Here is a 16,941-nt window from a genome sequence, read left to right on the forward strand (position 1 = left end):
AGTCTCCATGAAATATCCTCTTCAGTACTGCTGTTTGTTTTGTGAAATATCCGTAGCAGCCCTTGATCAAAACTATTGGGAAAAGATATACAAATACATATAAATACCTAGGAGTAATGCCTCACTATTAAATGGAGGAGAATCCCAAACACCTTCAAGGCATGATTATAATTTCACGATGACTCTTACCTCACATTACCTAAATTAAGTAGTAGATAAAGGATAACCTTAATTCTGACTTTGGGTAACAGGTAAAGATAAAATCCTGGTGCTGGTCTGTTACAATATATGAACTGCAAATCACCACACCTGATTTTAAAAAATCACACACTTACACTTTGATTCAGACCTTCATTCCAGTAATATCAACTAGTTGATTTAGGAATGTAATTGCCTTTTGAAGAGATCTGGTTTTTCAAACTCAGGCACTTGCCCATAAATGCAACCAGACATCTATTCTGGCTATTAAGGAAGGGTAAACTTTAATCATTTAGAGCCTCTGTCTCTCCCTCAGATACAGAACAAACCACTTAGGTTATTCCACAAAGGTCTAAATTATAAACTCAGTGGCAGAAATTTCCCACATCTATCACAGCATAACTATGTCAGGAATCCGGTGTTTAATCCTACACTACAGAAAGTTATTTAATTCTTTTCTAACATTCTTCATGGGTTTCCAAAGCTATATTTCTCTTTAGAACTCCTTGAACCCTGAAATGAGAGTAAAATTTCTATTAAGAGAGTGCTGTGATTATCTGGTTTGTACTACATTTTATTACCTCATTACTCCTCCCAGTAGAGAGTTACAACCAGTAAAGAATGTTGTGGGGAAATATTTCTGGCCTCTTCAGCAGAAACATTTGTCTGCTTGACAGGTATTCCCAATGCTTATTTTTATCAGCTGGGGTGATATTCTTGAATTTAACTTTCCTGTATGGATAGATGGATGGATAGACAGACAAACAGATAGATAGAGTCATACCTATGAATAAACTCACTTCCCCCTTGAAAGCAATTATAAATATACATTCTTTCGAATTAAAAAATCCCATTGATTTTAGCATATTTTCATCATATATTATATTATCTCTTCTCTGTAAATGACCAATTACTTTTTCCTTTAGTCTTATGAGTCAATTGCTGCATCCCTTCCCTTTTGTCTGATCTCAATATATATTTTATTTTGAGAAGAGCTCTGGTATCTTTCAATCTGTAGAAGTCATTATTACTGGAGGTACAGAACTCTCCTTTTGTAAAAAGGGAACTGCATAAACTCAGAAAATTCATATTGAGTACATCTCATTTCCACTCACCACACTTTAAATTAATGTTATATTAAGGGTTTTCCAATCATTGCTATTTTTCATTTCTTTCTTTGCCTATAGCTTCTCTCTCACACTGAACGGAACTTCATTTTCAAATCCAGTCTTGCTAATCCCATCATGCACCATACTTTTCAATTCATCCACTGAAGACTGATTTAAAGTCAAATAAACTTATTACTCATAGCAATTTTATCAAAGTTTCTATAATTCTTTACAAGCCAACTCTGAAGAATATGACATTCTGAAAGTCATTTTTACTTCTTGTGGGATATTTATCTATATTTTCTTCCCATTACAATTCAAATTCTCTGTCTTCCATAGTACAACAATGGGACTGTAGCAGAATGAAGAGTTAAATTATTTCTTAAATGCATGTTGGTTCAGAAACATTTTTTTCCCCACAGCATGTTACTTTGGTACAAATATGATTTAAAAAAATAAGAGTAACTGTATAGAGATCCTGTACAGATACCTGTACTTATTGTTTCCCAGTTCCTAATCCTTTAAATCGCTATTTACCCTTGTTTCTATTTATTTTGTTGCCTCATACTGTATGCTCTTTCAAGCAAAGATTAACTTCATGCAGATATGCACAGCCGCCAGCATAAAGGATGCCATTCCAAATCAGAGCCTCTAGACACTCCTGTAATACAAATAATAAACATTACAAGAATTTTCTATCCCTTTGACTTGCTGCCATATTCAAGCACAGGCTTGCTATGAGTTGAACAAATTGTGGTATTAGTTGCATTCCGGCACTTTGTAAAGCAGTCAACCCTTCAAATTCCTTAGGACATAAAATTTAAAAAAAACTTACCAAATGAGCCATTTTAAGCCTAAAGGATACCCTGTCTGAGCTGTTACAGTTTGAAGGTAATTATCATTTTATTGGGGAAATGTCCAAGCAGGCTTTTCTCTCGAGTGCTTAACACACAGCACTTGGTGTTTCATTTCTGTGTGGATGGAGAAAAAGCATGAATTTACATCATGGATCACTTGTGCATCCAGCATACAGGCAAGAAAAGTCTTTCCTCTGCAAAACTGTAGGGATTATCAAAACTGAGTTCTTCCATTTTGTGTGAATTTGGAAAATCATGAAAAAATCAACAGTACCAGAACTCTTTCCAGTCTGTTTGAAAATGGAACAGTAACTAAACTCAGAAAAAGGGTTGCTAAGAGTCTTTCCACAATACTTATTAACCATAATTTGAAAGACCCCTGAGTATTGAAACTGTACTCACATTGTGATATTTTGCTGGTTGGCAGCAATAAGATTTCTTTTTTCTTCTTTTTGCGTGTTGACCACATTGAAAAAAGATTAAAAGTCATAATATAAAATTAATCTCACAGTTGTGTCTCAATCACAGCTGAGGGTCCAGATCCCAGTCTGTAATTAGGACAAAACCATGTCTTAGCAAGAAGAAACTCAGAAGATAATTGTATTACTTTAGGGATGCATACTACTGAACAACCTAGTAAAAATGTCAAAGGACTGAGATGTTTCTGTCTGTGGTCTCATTTCAGAGTTTGGTTTTATCCCTAATGTGGTCAGAGTGCTCCACATCTCACATATAAGCTACTGTCCCAAGGAGCTTAATCCCTCAGAATTCCACTCTTGTAACTGGGTTGTAATTAGGCCATGTAAATTTGAATCTATGCTCACACAAACACAGACACAAATGCAGTTCTAAAAAATTTGATTTCAATGAGTGAGAAAATGACATCCACAGAGTTTAGTTTTACTTACATTCTGGCAATGCTCACGCCTATTACTTTATACATCCTGAAACTGTGCCATATAGACCAAACAGACAGCTGCCCTTAAACTCACCAGAAAGGCTACTCAACATAAAAATGATAAAACAATGTAAAAACCCCCTCTAACTATCGAGGAAAGGAGCACAAAAGTAAGCAATAATATCAATGAAAACTAATTTATTCAGTTGTACATATAATATTTATTACTTCTGCACTTTAGTAAAATACCCTCAAATATAATGTGGTTTTGAGGAATCAAAGGCAGATATTTATGTAAGAGGTACATGTGGAATTGCATTCTGAAGTTCTTTTTCCCTTTCAAACTACAAGTTTAATAAGAGTCCAGGTTTTGTAATAAAAGAAATGCATTGCATTGTTAAGGTCTTCTGAGGTTGCCTGGCCAATGTAAGAAATGCTGATTTTAAAAATTATTCCCCTCTTATTAAAAATATTTTTGAAGGTGTGTAAGAAGAAAAAAAGTTGGTTTTTTTCTTTGCTCAGGTGTTTTTAAGGACAATTTGTGATACTTCCTTTATATCACAATATGGATTTTTAATTTGTTTTCCAAAATTTAAAATGAAATCCTAGAGGGAACTTGCCTGGCTGTTATGTCATTCCTGGTTCATAACAATCAAGTTCCCAATGTTCCTTGGGAAGAAAGATGCTGCCATGCTACTCACTCAGTGATTCCCATGGCACAATAACCAGTGGTTTTTGCATCATGACAAGTGTTTCAAAAGAGCATCACTATGAAATTGAGCCCTCAGGGCAGTGAGGGCACGGAATCCAATGGAAATACAATGCCAAGGAATTGAATCCAGCTCACCATGGTGAGAATGCTGATCACACAGCTGTGCCAAGCCCTGCACACAATGTGTACCTGAGTACACCTAACTGTTTAGGACAATTCAAGAAATCAATTACAATGGTAACTAGTTTATTCCATGGAAGAGCTGTTAGGCAATTCGATTTCCCCACACAGGCTATTGTTCTGGAAGGTGAGAACAAGAGATAAGCAAGCTTTCTCAGAAGAAAAGGCAAACCAATAACTGATAACATATTACTAGGTACGACTGTTGAAAATAGCTACTTTTTATCAGCAATTTCCAGGATACCACCACTCAGCAGGTATGGATCCATGCTGAATCAGGAATTCAGCTCCTCTGCTGTTGCAAAACTGAGCCTGAAACTTGTTTATGCAAGACCTAAACAACAAGCCTTACAAAACTTGGAGAAACAAAGAAAAACTTTCAAAAATACGTGGTCTTACACTATCTAAGTGCCTCTTTACTCGGCAGCATTTGCAGAAGCAAAAGGGGAAACACATTCAAACTTCATAGAGATCCCCAACAGCTGTGCCAGAACACCAGGGACTTCTGCAAGGTAAATATTTGCTGAGATAGCAGGAACAAAATGCTTCAGCAAATTAATCAGGAAGGTTTTGGCAAGTTCTCACAGGCACAAGGTGCTTTAAGATTTGTAGTTCCAACACACCATTTGGCAAATACTTTTCTTGTGATTGCTTTTCAGAACATTCTCAGCCTCAAAAACAGCTCAGCATTCCAACCTGCACGTGTCAGAAAGCTCTTCCAGGAGCAAAATCACACTTTGAAGGCTTAACCATCTATGACAGCAATGCTAGCATGTAGTAGAAATGGTTGTTTAAAAAAAAAAAATTAGAAATAAAAAGGAGTAAAGGAAATAAGACGAAAAAAATAACCAACCCCAAGTTTAACTTAGTAAACAGTTTAAAAGAGCACAGTGACCGAGACTCTTAAATAGATCTTGTTCTTGTAACCTCTCAAGAATCTATGAAAATAATTATTAGGGTTGCAGCAACAACAAAAATAAAGTTTTGTAAATCTTTAGAAGACTTTCAGAGTCAGTAAGGCACATTGTGATAAGTAAATAGACACATTTGTTACTCTGCAACAAATTAAAGAATGTTCCCTTTAGAATGTATTTTTAAAAACTCTATGAATACCAGCTCAAGAAGTAATTCAGTGTGTGAATTTTCAGGTTAGTTAAAGTCACAAGAAACAGTCTCCTATTCTGATTTACACCTTGAGGAAACAGGGTTGCAAATTTTAGGATGTATACAGTGCTGAAGAAGGACAAAGTGCATACAGATGGAAATAAACAGCACCCAAGTATATGTCATAAATAAACCTCAGTCACTAAGAACAGCCAAGATTGCTACTGTTTCATACTGTCACTAGCAAAAAAAAGATCCAAAGGGTGGTTCAAAATATTAAAATTTTTTTGTTAGCCTTTATTTGTTTACAAAGTGTTGGCATTCTACTCAAAACAAAAATGCTATTTTTTTCAATTCTGTGTATGCACCAGACCTAGAATAACAAAAATATATGGCATCATTCTAAAATCTTTGTGTTTCTCTTTTTTTATTTAATGACAAATTGCATCACCTAAGAGGAAATGTGATGTTTGCAGGAAAATGGAGAGTCAGCACTTTAAGCATATTGAACTTTTATGGTAGACAAAACCTCAATTATTCATCCTGCCACTGTTTCACCTGAACCAGATACATGGAGGTGTGTGTAACTCTATTAATAATTTTGACATAGCGGTAGCTTTTTTTCCCATATAGTCAACTAATAATCTTGGCACTGTAAACTGTCCCTGACTTTATTTTCTGTTGTAAAATACTGCAAGACAACATTTTTCTGGTGGCAATAATGAATGTGGGATGTGTTACTCACTATTCAGATTGGCAAACCCCAAAACCAATCTTGGATTGAAGACAAACTTAACTTTTCAGATACCATAATTGTTCACAAACTTCAGAATGTAAAAGTAAGGCAGAAGCTCTGTTGCTGATTTTTTAGGTTTTCGTTTAATGAAAATTCTTTCCAATGGTGCTCTAAAACATCACTTGAAATGTCTGATTTGCCAAAGTCATAGCATTCCTAAAATGAATTTAAACATGCCAACAGTGAAACTGTTAACAAGAGAGAGAGACTTCTGAAAACCTCTGAATGCTCATCTCTTAAAGTACCACAGAGTTTGTGCCATAAGAGCACAAAGAAGGCAAACATTAGTGCCAATCCTGCAATTTCTTCTTTCATAAGGTTTCAAATAAAAGAGATTCTGCACTTAAACTCACCTACACCAAGAAAAATGAAGAACTGGTACCTAAGAATTTCTCAGCTTCCCAATATCATGAAAGAAACTCTCGTATTAACAAGCAACTGCTACCAGGCTATAACAAAACTTGGGAACTAGCAACATTAGAATATGTGATTTTTCCCTGGTTTTGCACTAATCCATAAGTTCTGTTACACAGTATTTACCTTCTGCCCCAGAAATAATGATCAATTTAGTTCTTGTCTCTTGAAATCGTTTAAAAATCCTGGCTACATTCTGCAAAATTAAGAAATAAACAACATTACAGTCTTTGCACAGAGTAAAAGCCACAGAGAATGAGAGCTCTGGCAGAACAATGGAAACTGCCCAGTCTCAGTACAGCTCTGCTCCTGACACCAGACATTTGTTCATGTTTATGGTCTTTCACCTAAGCACTTATATTTCAGTGATCATATAAAACCATATCTAGCTTTTTCAGATAGTCATAAGATAAAGTGAACTTACTATTAAAAAGTAAAGTAATGCCATTTATATTGCATTGCTCTCAGGCAAGTTATCTTAAATCAAGGTGTTTGAAAACAATTACATTAAGTCATGGCCAGAGCTGAGCCTGCTTTAAATTCAGCTCGTTTAACTTCTTTATCATCAAAGAGAGACCACAGTTCTCCACATGAAAGACCACAAGAAAGATGGTGTTTGAATTTCATCAACCCTGGTCATGAAAATATTTCAAAAAATTTTGTGGAGAATGTTAAGTGGGGGGATAATAGCCTTGTTTTTCTTAATAGCTGTAGCAAGTTACTAATTCAGCTATTTTAAGACAGGGACTTAAATGAAAATAAAATAAAAATAAATGCTTTGACAAAGATGGCAGAAGAAAGACAATGGAGTTTTTAAAATTAGAAAAATAGGTCTGTCACCAATACTGACTTTGCTTCATTCTGAGAAATTTATTTTCCTACAAGTTAAAAGGTATAAAGATAGTAATGATGGTAGCAATTGTAATAGATATTTATAGAAAATGTATGTTGTGTGAAGCTTTAGAAATTAATGTAGATATTTGGAAATACAGATTTTTTTCTCTGTTATCTCTGTCATGTTAGGCTTGGGAGGCATCAAATAGTAAATAATGCACATTTCAGCCACTGCAACTCAGCTCCTCCTAAAAGAGAATCTATTAATCCATTTGTCCATGGAAAGGTATCACTCCCTTGTCTAAAGAGCACATTAAAGATCACCTGAGTTGGACACAGCAACAAGAAAAGGATTTCTTCTCTTTACAAGTGACTTCTATTTCTGTGGGACCTGTAGATCACACAGGCACCCAGATGTGCATCCCCTGCTTTGCAAGCCCTACTGCTAGATGAGGAGACTACTTTTGGCAAGCTTCTGGATGTTTAGATGTCTTGAAAAATTGACACTGCCCACAGTATTCCAGAGATGTCTGGAAGAACTCAACAAGCACCATGTAGAGTTGATCTGCCCAGCGCACAAGGATTCACAAAAAATATGTGGTAAGGAAGAATATTTTCTAAGCCAGTTTGCAGAAATTGTAGAAATCCCAACAAAAACAACTCTCAGGCATAGAAAATGGCCAGCTGGTAACTGGCTGTTACTTATTCTAGAGGATTATCTCACTCTGTTTTTTTTGTGAAGTCCCTCATTCATGTTACTCTTCTTAGCTGGGTACAAAGTATGGGGTTCCCCATAGCCTTGGTGTCATAACACTTGTTCTGGCAGACTGCTTTTCACCCTTTTTGTGTGTTTTGGTGTTTGTGTATTTACTCCCCTGCACTATATGATCTACTGTTTGCACTGTGTGTTATCAGACCCCTAAGCATTCCTTACATGCACAGAACTTTTAGAAGTTTAATAAAAACAAACTGAGTTTTCCCAGCTGGTTGTATAGCAGTAATTAAGTAAAAACTGCTATTCCCAAGGTGTGCTCATTTCTGCTAATATCATCAGTACTGCTGCTGCATGCTCAAGCAAGTTAACAAACAGAATCACATTAGCTTTTGTTCTTCCACAGCAGCAGGGCTAAATCTTCATTAGCTATAAAACAATGAGGAAACATGGAAGAAGAATGGGATGTGATAGGTTTATGTCAGTTGAACACCCGGTCTTTATAATTACATGAAAAATAAATAAATAAAAAGAAAAAAAAAGATAGGATTGGCTAAGAAATTTTAAAAAGTCAATCCATCTCCTAGCTTTGCCGTCAAATATGTGAGCCACTGCTTTGACATCAAAGGATTGTGTGAGTGATGCTTGCAGAGGTAAGAGCTGAATTAATTCTCTGGTTGTAAACCAAATGTATTTCTTGAGATGGGAGAAGAAATAAAAGGAACAGATGTTCCACATCCAGAATGTAAGGGAATTAATTGGAAAACTTCAGGAAACAGAATTGTGACATTTTTAAGTGCATGGGATGGGGAGAGGGGGGTGGAAGGGGACAAAAGCATGATGCAGTGATGTCTAGTCTAGAGTGGGAATGTTTCTTGAAAGAATTATATTTACTGGGCCAACAATACTTATTTTTCTTTTACTTTTTAAAGCAATGTCAGATCAACAATCATTTCTGAATGTCATTAAGCCACTGAAAGGACATTTCAAACCAACATAATTATTTTCAGCTTCATGCACACAGATAAGCACACCAACATCAGGTACATTTATCCTAGCATAGCTTCTGTGTAAGAGACACCAAAATGCTTCAACCTTCTGATTATCACAGAGTCTAATTCTTAAAGAAACAGGATCTTAGTGAAGACCTAACACAGTCCTGCCATAGCTTTATGCACAGTGATTTCTTCTGACACACTCACTCATCAAAGTGCATTGCTTGTCATCCAGCTTGTTTTCCTGTTACTTTATCATGTATTTGTCTACTTTCAGCAAATGCCTCTGCAGTGATGCAGGGAAAGATTTTGGAAAGAGCTCAAACTTCTGTATTAAAATATCCAAGCTTTAAAATAGAGCACTTTCCCCTAAACTATAACTGTCTACCAGTAAAAGCCCTACCCAGTGCATCTTGGCCAGCTTTCCCTTTTGACATGAAATATTCTCCTGAAACATCTGCTGTAGGGGCCTTCTGAGTTCTGTGGTTTGCACCTGAGTTTGTGTCCGAAAATACGACCATACATCCTTTGGGGAGCTTTACACAGATTTTTGCTCATTAGAAGGTATTTTATTCGCATTTATTAACATATAAAAAATGCTAATTTACTCCCACTACTGTTTTCCTTTTCCAGTCTCTGAAACCACTTCCCTGAGACCAGTCTGGAGCATTTTTCCAATCACATCTTTTTCAATAAGGCCTTGTGGAACAGACTGTCTTGCAGGCCTCTCGAGGAACATTTTTACCACTGCTGCCCTACGTTGTTGGCCTCAGGAGGGACATTTTTTCCACTGTTGCCAGCACTGCTTGTGTTTTATGGGAACAAGGACTGGGAGGAGATGTACGTAAACACTCAACAATGAAGCATCTTGATAAACAGCCCTTGTACTGCTGCAATTACCTATCTCTTGATTGTCAGGAAATAGGTACTTGATAAACATGCAGTTTCATTGTTTACCCACGTTTGTTTTCAATTAAAGTCAGAAACCTATAAAGTGCATTAGAACACTGCTCAGCTTGGTTTGAGAATAGGCAGGTAATTAATGACTAGAAATTGCATCTATTTATTTAAGACAATCTCTGGAGACTTCAGGGACTGGTTAATCCAAGATAACAAGCTTGTTAGACAGCTAAAGGAAGAGCAGTTTCTTCAGGTATTTTCCCTCCTGTCCAGTTCTTGCACTTTAGATACCTTTTATTTTTATTTTTATTTTGGCTAGGCATCATACAGATGTCCAGCACAAGCACAGCCCTTCCCTGCACTCTGTATCCTGAGATACAGAGCTGAACAAATTATATTCTCTAAACTGTTCCACTGTAATAATTTTTGCCTAGCTGCTAGGCTGATCAGTCAGTTGAATTTTGCCAGGATATCACTTGGTAGTTCATTTCAACTCACAACAAGTTTTCTTCATAGTGTAATTGCTTCAGTTAGAAAAAAGTTATACAGACATGTATATGACAGATACAGATTCACACCATGTGCATAATGTGTGTGTACACATGCACACACAAAAGGTACATATATTTGAAAATAAACTGTAATTTTCATATTAGTACATGGCTAAGCACTCATGTTTCCTCTATAAAAAACAAAGTAGATCAGTTACTTACATCATTTAAAGATCAAAGTCACTTTTCCAAGATACTTTGTGTCTCTGTGCATTATACATACACAACATCCCTTTTTAGACTAATGTGACTCACTTTTGTTTTGAAGTTGCTCATTCATTTGCATAACTGGAAATTGTGCCTATGTGCCTGAGAAAGATCAGTTCTTTATATAAAGAGTATTTCATGTTTTCTTAGTATAAAATATATGGTCATTATTTCTGAAAGAAAAAATTGCTTATTAAAGAGGCCAAAAAATAACAGTCTTTTAAACGCCCTAATTGCAGCCTAGATTGGTTCCTTTATAGAAATAATAAAGACATAATCATAACATGTATGTAATTTAATAGAGTGATTCAGTGAACTTCTAGAATCATATGGCTGTAAGACAATAATGTAATGCTGTTCAGCCACATCTGTTGTCATTAATTTAACTCCCCCTGAATTATATGGAAAGACAACCCCCTCAACTGCACTGGCTGTCTGAGCTGATTCCTGCTGATTTCAGTAGGAGTTGGACTTTGTCCTTAGCAACATGCACAGTGGAATTTGAGACCAGGATTTGTTTCCAAAGTTTGAGAATGGGAACTTTTCTCCCACTTGGTCATAATTATAATGCAGGAGATGAAACTCTGTTTAAATCATGCCTTTCTCCAAAAGAACATGAAATGCAAGCGGTTGATTTTGTGATTTGGAACAGCTCATTGGTGTCATTCTTACACTGTTGCATGTAAAGACACGTTGATTTACATTCCTTGATGAAGGAGGCCTTAATGAGGCAAATGGTTTCTCTCAAATCACATTTATATTGAAAATGCAAATCTGAAATATTTTTGACACATAGGAATTTAGGAAATGTTCTTTACGTAAATGTGCATCCAGGGACTTCTTTTGTCTGTTTCAATACAGATACTACCTGTTGGAGTGTGCACTTATTTATTACAAAAAGTCAGTCTTTTCTATTTAGATAATACTAGAAAATTTTGGCAGACACCTCTTGTTTCTAAAAGTAATGTGGGAGCTGGCCCACAACAACATCAGCTGCTTAGTGGGAATTTCCCAAACCATTTGTGGCACACAAAAAATTAAAAACATCAAAAACCCCAGAGGAAGGTGTCAGTGGTTTAGGGACCCAAACACATAGTGATGGACTCAAACTTGCTCAAAGGTAGGAGCTTTGCCTCCTGAGGTTTACTGACCTTTAATGCAACTTCAGCTTCACTGGGATGTGCACTGCTGAGATCTTGCCAATTTTCAGGTAAGGACACAAGTGCATTTTGTGCTGCATGGCAGCTACACGTCCCCGTAGGGATGTGCTTGTAAAATGACAGACACATCAAGTTTCTGTTTAATCAGAAAGAAATAGAACAGTCAGTCAATCCCTAAGTTTCTGCATTTAAGGCAATATTTGTAATTTCACTTTTGATGGCAGACTACTGTATCAGATGGACAGAAGAAGTCTTCGCTAAAAAGGCAATGTTGAACTCTGTACATTTTTTATCCAATCATGTGTAAGTATATCAGTTGTTATCAAATAACTGAACAATTATAATCAATTACATGAAGTTGCCTGAAATTTGTTTGTTGTTGTGTACATTGTTCTGCTCAGAACACACACTCTCTCTCAAATACACGTTGCATTTTTCAGTCAGTGGGAATATTAAATTTTTAAAAGGTGTTTCAGAGAACTTTTGATATTCAAGAATCACAGCTCTAACCCCTTTCATTAGAATAGCATTATCTTGTGCAAAGATTCTGTCAGAAATACTGCACAGCTGTGTACCTGAACTGTTTTTCCAATTCAGTTTTATGTTTCTATTTCCAGGTCTGAAAACGCCTAATTTCATCAGCAAAGGAGGACAGCAGATAATTGTGGACAGCCCTGCATGTACTTTTAAAATGAGATAAACATAAATTTCAAGCAGAAGGAGAGGAAGAAAGATAATGTTGCAAGAAGATGGGCAATGGCAAAATAATAAATAAACACATATGCACAATTGTACTGGTAAAGACAGAGGCAGTAAGGGAACTATTCCAACTTCAGCTGAATTACAGGTAGAAAACTAGAGATGAACAAGAGGCCAATTTTGCCTTTACTTTTTTGAGAGGTGAGGAAATCCTAAATCCTTCCACGAACTCCTCACTCAAACTCCCACCACTGGGAGCTCAAAATTTAGAGAGGTTCCACAATTCTGGGATGCAGATTTAGCTCATGAGGGAAAGAATGGGATCATCTGGGAAAGAAGTGCACTGCCAAGCACAACTGCAAGTCAGAGCATCAGTTAGAGGAAGGACCCATTTAGCTTTCCCCACCCTCAGCCAGTTCTTGTTTTATACCACCATACTACACCTATTGTCAAAAGCCTGCAGCACTGTTAAGGTGCACAGCCATGGTCACCAAAGGAATTTTAAGCAGATCTAGAATATATTCACAGAAAAATGGTAATAAAATGAGTAACGGGCAGAATTTGTGCCAGAAAGTTCAATTATTCTAACAGTTACATGTATTGATCCACATAAGGGAATATCAGCATTTAATCTGGTTGAAATGAAACCATCTTATATAAAATCCATTTGTAGAAAATGCCTAGCAAGCACAAAATGGGCCAGGAAATATTTTCATTTGAAACTACCATACATGGATGAATTATCATTAATTCATGTTAAAAATACAATTGAGAAAGAACATTTATCCATTATATGGTATAGGAATTATTTACATTCTGTTATTTACACCATTTGGAAGGCCATATTCAGAAAGGGTTTGGGGATGGAGTTAAGGAAAAACAGAGACCATATTGGCCATTATTGGCCATTCCACCTACTTCTAATTACCCTGCAAGTTTTTATTTTAAAATTATAACTCTGTGAATACCCATTACACTGTTATTCATAACTGTTAATCACCTATTGTTTAACCACTCAGGTACTGATTAAACAATAAATAAGGAAACTTTTACGACTAACAATCACACTATCTTTCAAAACACAGCATGTTCAAGTACCATTGCCTGAGTCTGGAAAAATGGGAAATATGTTTCAGTGTCTCCAAGCGCTGAATGAAATCAGGAGGTATCTGAAGTCCTTCCTTGGCAATGGTTGTTCATTCAGTTTTGTTTATTTTCTTTTTTTTTTTCTTTTCTCTGCCACACCACTGATTTAGGAACTTTCATGGGAGAGAGATTTTTGAAAGTAAATAAATCAAACGTTTTCTGGGAACAGGTATTCAAGATATTATGCATTTTTTTTACTCCTCAGCAATGCTGCATACTGATTCTGCAAGTCTTTCATCATCCAGTGCTTTAGAATTTGCAATAGGAGTTTTGTCATCAATGGTACACAGGAAATATATTTCCTCCCTATTTTGAAAAGACAATTTGGTTCTAAGCATTATGTTAAAACTCCCCTCTCCTTAGCCTGAAGAAAAATATCGCTTCTTTTCTTTTAAAAACCATTGGGTTGGCAAGTACCCTGCTCCTGCAGTGCATGGATTGACTCTTCATTATAACCTGGCTTTCTTATTTTTCTCACTGTAAACAAAAGAATCAAACAAAACCAAAGCAAAACACCTTATGACTTCATTTCACTACTTTCCAGTTCTGGGAGACAATAAACCTTTGCAAATATAGCCAATTATGTATAATCTAGAGCTGGAACACGAGAAAGCAATGAGGCAAATGAACAAATAGGTTAACAGGTATTTTAATTTACTGGAATTTATAATAGAGTCTATTTGAATAAGCAAATATATCTGCCTGAAGGCTTGTGGGATTAGGACATGCATCTTTAATTGGATAGATTTTCTGTACTTTTGAATATTTGCCCAGATATTTTCACTGAGGTCAGTTTTCCAGATTTCCATAAATGAGACCTGTGGTTAGTACCTTGCACAGTGTTTCTTTGTAAATAAATTTTAGATCTAATTTCAAGTCTCCCTCCATCTACTGGGAGATTTTCCTATTATTAAAAACAGACTCATGGACTTTTCATATCTTTATTAAAGGTAGATGAATAATTATATTAAAAAGGTATAATTCACTATAAAAATCTTTGATCTGTTTCTCATTTCAGTAAGACTGGAATGGAAGTATAGCTTTGCCAATCTGGTTTCAGTGCTAACATCCTGAGCACATCTTTATGAATAACTGCAAAGAAACATTTACATAATTAAAAAGCTTTTCCTATAAACAGGCATCTTTTCTGAAAAGTATTCATGATTACTTCAATTTGTGCTACAATTTTTTATAAGAATCAAATAAGGAGTTATTTCTAAGTGGATACCAGTTGATATTTAAAACATACGTATTTCTCTTTTCCCTGATTTTCCAGGCAAGCAACATGGTTGTATCAGCTTCCTTGCTGGCAAATTACACAGATGTGCTTTGCCATATTTGAAGCTTGTAAATGAGAAATTAATTTTTCACAAATATCAATGCCACTATGGATCTATTGTTCAGCCCCTGCTATGAAATGAAAAGGAATGAATCTTGTCAGAAGAAAACACCACGTGGAAAATATTCTCAGAAGCACATTAGAGATACTTACTTGGAATCAGTTCGATATAATGAACTCATTATATGTCCATATCTGAAACCTTAGACAGATCAATAAAGTGAACACAAGCTTTATGCTCTTGTTACGAAAAAAAAAATACCATTTAAGGACAGCAACATGTTTTGCAAGTTAGATAAGTGGAATATATTCACCAAACTGCCAGGAAGGGCAGAAAAATTATCCCCACTTGTTTTCCTGTCTTCCCTTGTCCCATGATGTGCTACAAGAATTCTTCTGAATGAATGAGCTTCAAAGCCCTTCCACTGGTTTTAGAATGGGTAGCCATTACTACAAAATCCAGATAATATTTGGGTGAGATTTAGATAAATATAAATGTAACACACCTCCAGCTTTTTGGTGTAGCTGAAATTCCAAAGGGTAACTTGAAGTTTTTGGTCTTTGACTCTTGCCTGGTGCCAGTGTGTTCTCAGAGACTAGACCAAGAAACAAAAATCTTCTGTCTGTATGCACACAAAAGTAACTGTGGTTCAACATCATCCATCTCTTCTCCTCATTAAAATTAACTATGAGAAGCCTGTGAAATCTCACAACTGCAATCTCATTGTAGGCTTGAAAATACATGATGCAAAATACATTTTCCCTACTACATCACTGTATCTTTTTTTTTCCATCAGTTTCTGGGCTGCAAAAGAAACTTCCCTTTTTTTTTAACTGAAAGCACATTGTTCTGTCATTTCAAAAGATCCACTGGATTGTGCATATCACATACAGGATCTATTTGATTTATATTTTCCTAGCCAGTCAATGCTTTCAGAGTGCTTTACTACATGTTCATGCTCTGGGGCTAAATACTGAACTGGGAATCAGTGATTCCCATCATTTACAGACACCATTCAAACTTCGAACACAAATTCAGTGACTGAACTATTCAGACCAATCTCTGACAACTTGTCATGCAAAACCAAGAGCAAAAAACTCAAAATCAATGTCTACCCCACTTACTTTTCATATCTTCCCCAGTGCCTGTTTATATAATAGGCTTGAATTTTTGGTTGTATGCAGACTTCAGTGGTGTGGAGTTTGACTTTCAGAAGTCTGGAGCTTCAGCATTTTGAGGATTACACCTCTTTGTTTTCCTGGTTCATTTATAAAGAGCATGAAGTGTTTCCTTCTCTCCTGTAGAGTTAAGAGCTGTATATCCAAGTGTTTTTAAACTATCAAGTGCTGCAGTACTTGAGTAATAAGCAAATTATTGCATCAAAGCTATTTTCAGTTTGTCTTGCAGCAGTCATTCAGAGGCTATCATTTAAGCAGGTTTTTTTTTCTTTTAAACAGTTTTCATCCTTCTACAGATGTCAAAACTAAATGATCAATAAATAAAAAGGGATTTCCATCCTGATATTGTGCTTCTTTCTATTAATTTGACCCTAGCTACGCCAGTGACGTGTGTAATGTTGAGAAACAATTAATGACAGTAACAGCAGTCTGGCACCAGCAAGAATGACTTTGATCATTTTCTCTTTGTCTATACAGTTTCTGGCAGGCAATATAAATGGCAATTACATTGGGAAGGCTGGTAGAACTGACCTAATAATTTAGCTTTCAGACTATTTCAACGCATGCCTTTCTTGCAAAAACTATTTTCTGTCACCTCTGTTCAGCAAAATCTCAGCTGGGCTTCCCAAAGTAGAAACACCATCCTGTTTTCTTTGCTTCTAATGCTAGTGTTGTTTCACAGCAGTGGGAGACACATTAAAAAGGCATGTTAATACTCCATGTGAGTTTGGTGCATTTTTCCTAAGTTGGCTTACAGTGTTATGAAGGAGAACCCCTCATGACTACTGAGGTTTACTGTATTGCTCAAAAACCAAAGAACCTTTTGACTCAGCTATTTAAACAAGGCTCTGGTGACAAATACTTTCAGCATTGGTTGTGCTGGTCTGCATCAACCAATTTTTAAAGAGGGCCCCTCCTCACCCTCTTTTGGGGGGAGTCAGTAACATTTAA

General features: G+C 36.0%; 1 long non-coding RNA gene across 1 annotated transcript; it reads left to right on the plus strand.

The window, feature by feature from the left end:
* The first annotated feature begins 5,427 nt into the window (after window positions 1-5,427).
* On the plus strand, window positions 5,428-16,656 carry LOC120412050. The gene is made up of 4 exons (XR_005604725.1): window positions 5,428-5,635; window positions 7,292-7,702; window positions 9,443-9,649; window positions 12,245-16,656. It is a non-coding gene; the product is annotated as an uncharacterized LOC120412050 (long non-coding RNA).
* Window positions 16,657-16,941: the final 285 nt, after the last annotated feature.

Source organism: Corvus cornix, chromosome 4A, assembly GCF_000738735.6.
Source record: "Corvus cornix cornix isolate S_Up_H32 chromosome 4A, ASM73873v5, whole genome shotgun sequence".
NCBI lineage: Eukaryota > Metazoa > Chordata > Aves > Passeriformes > Corvidae > Corvus > Corvus cornix.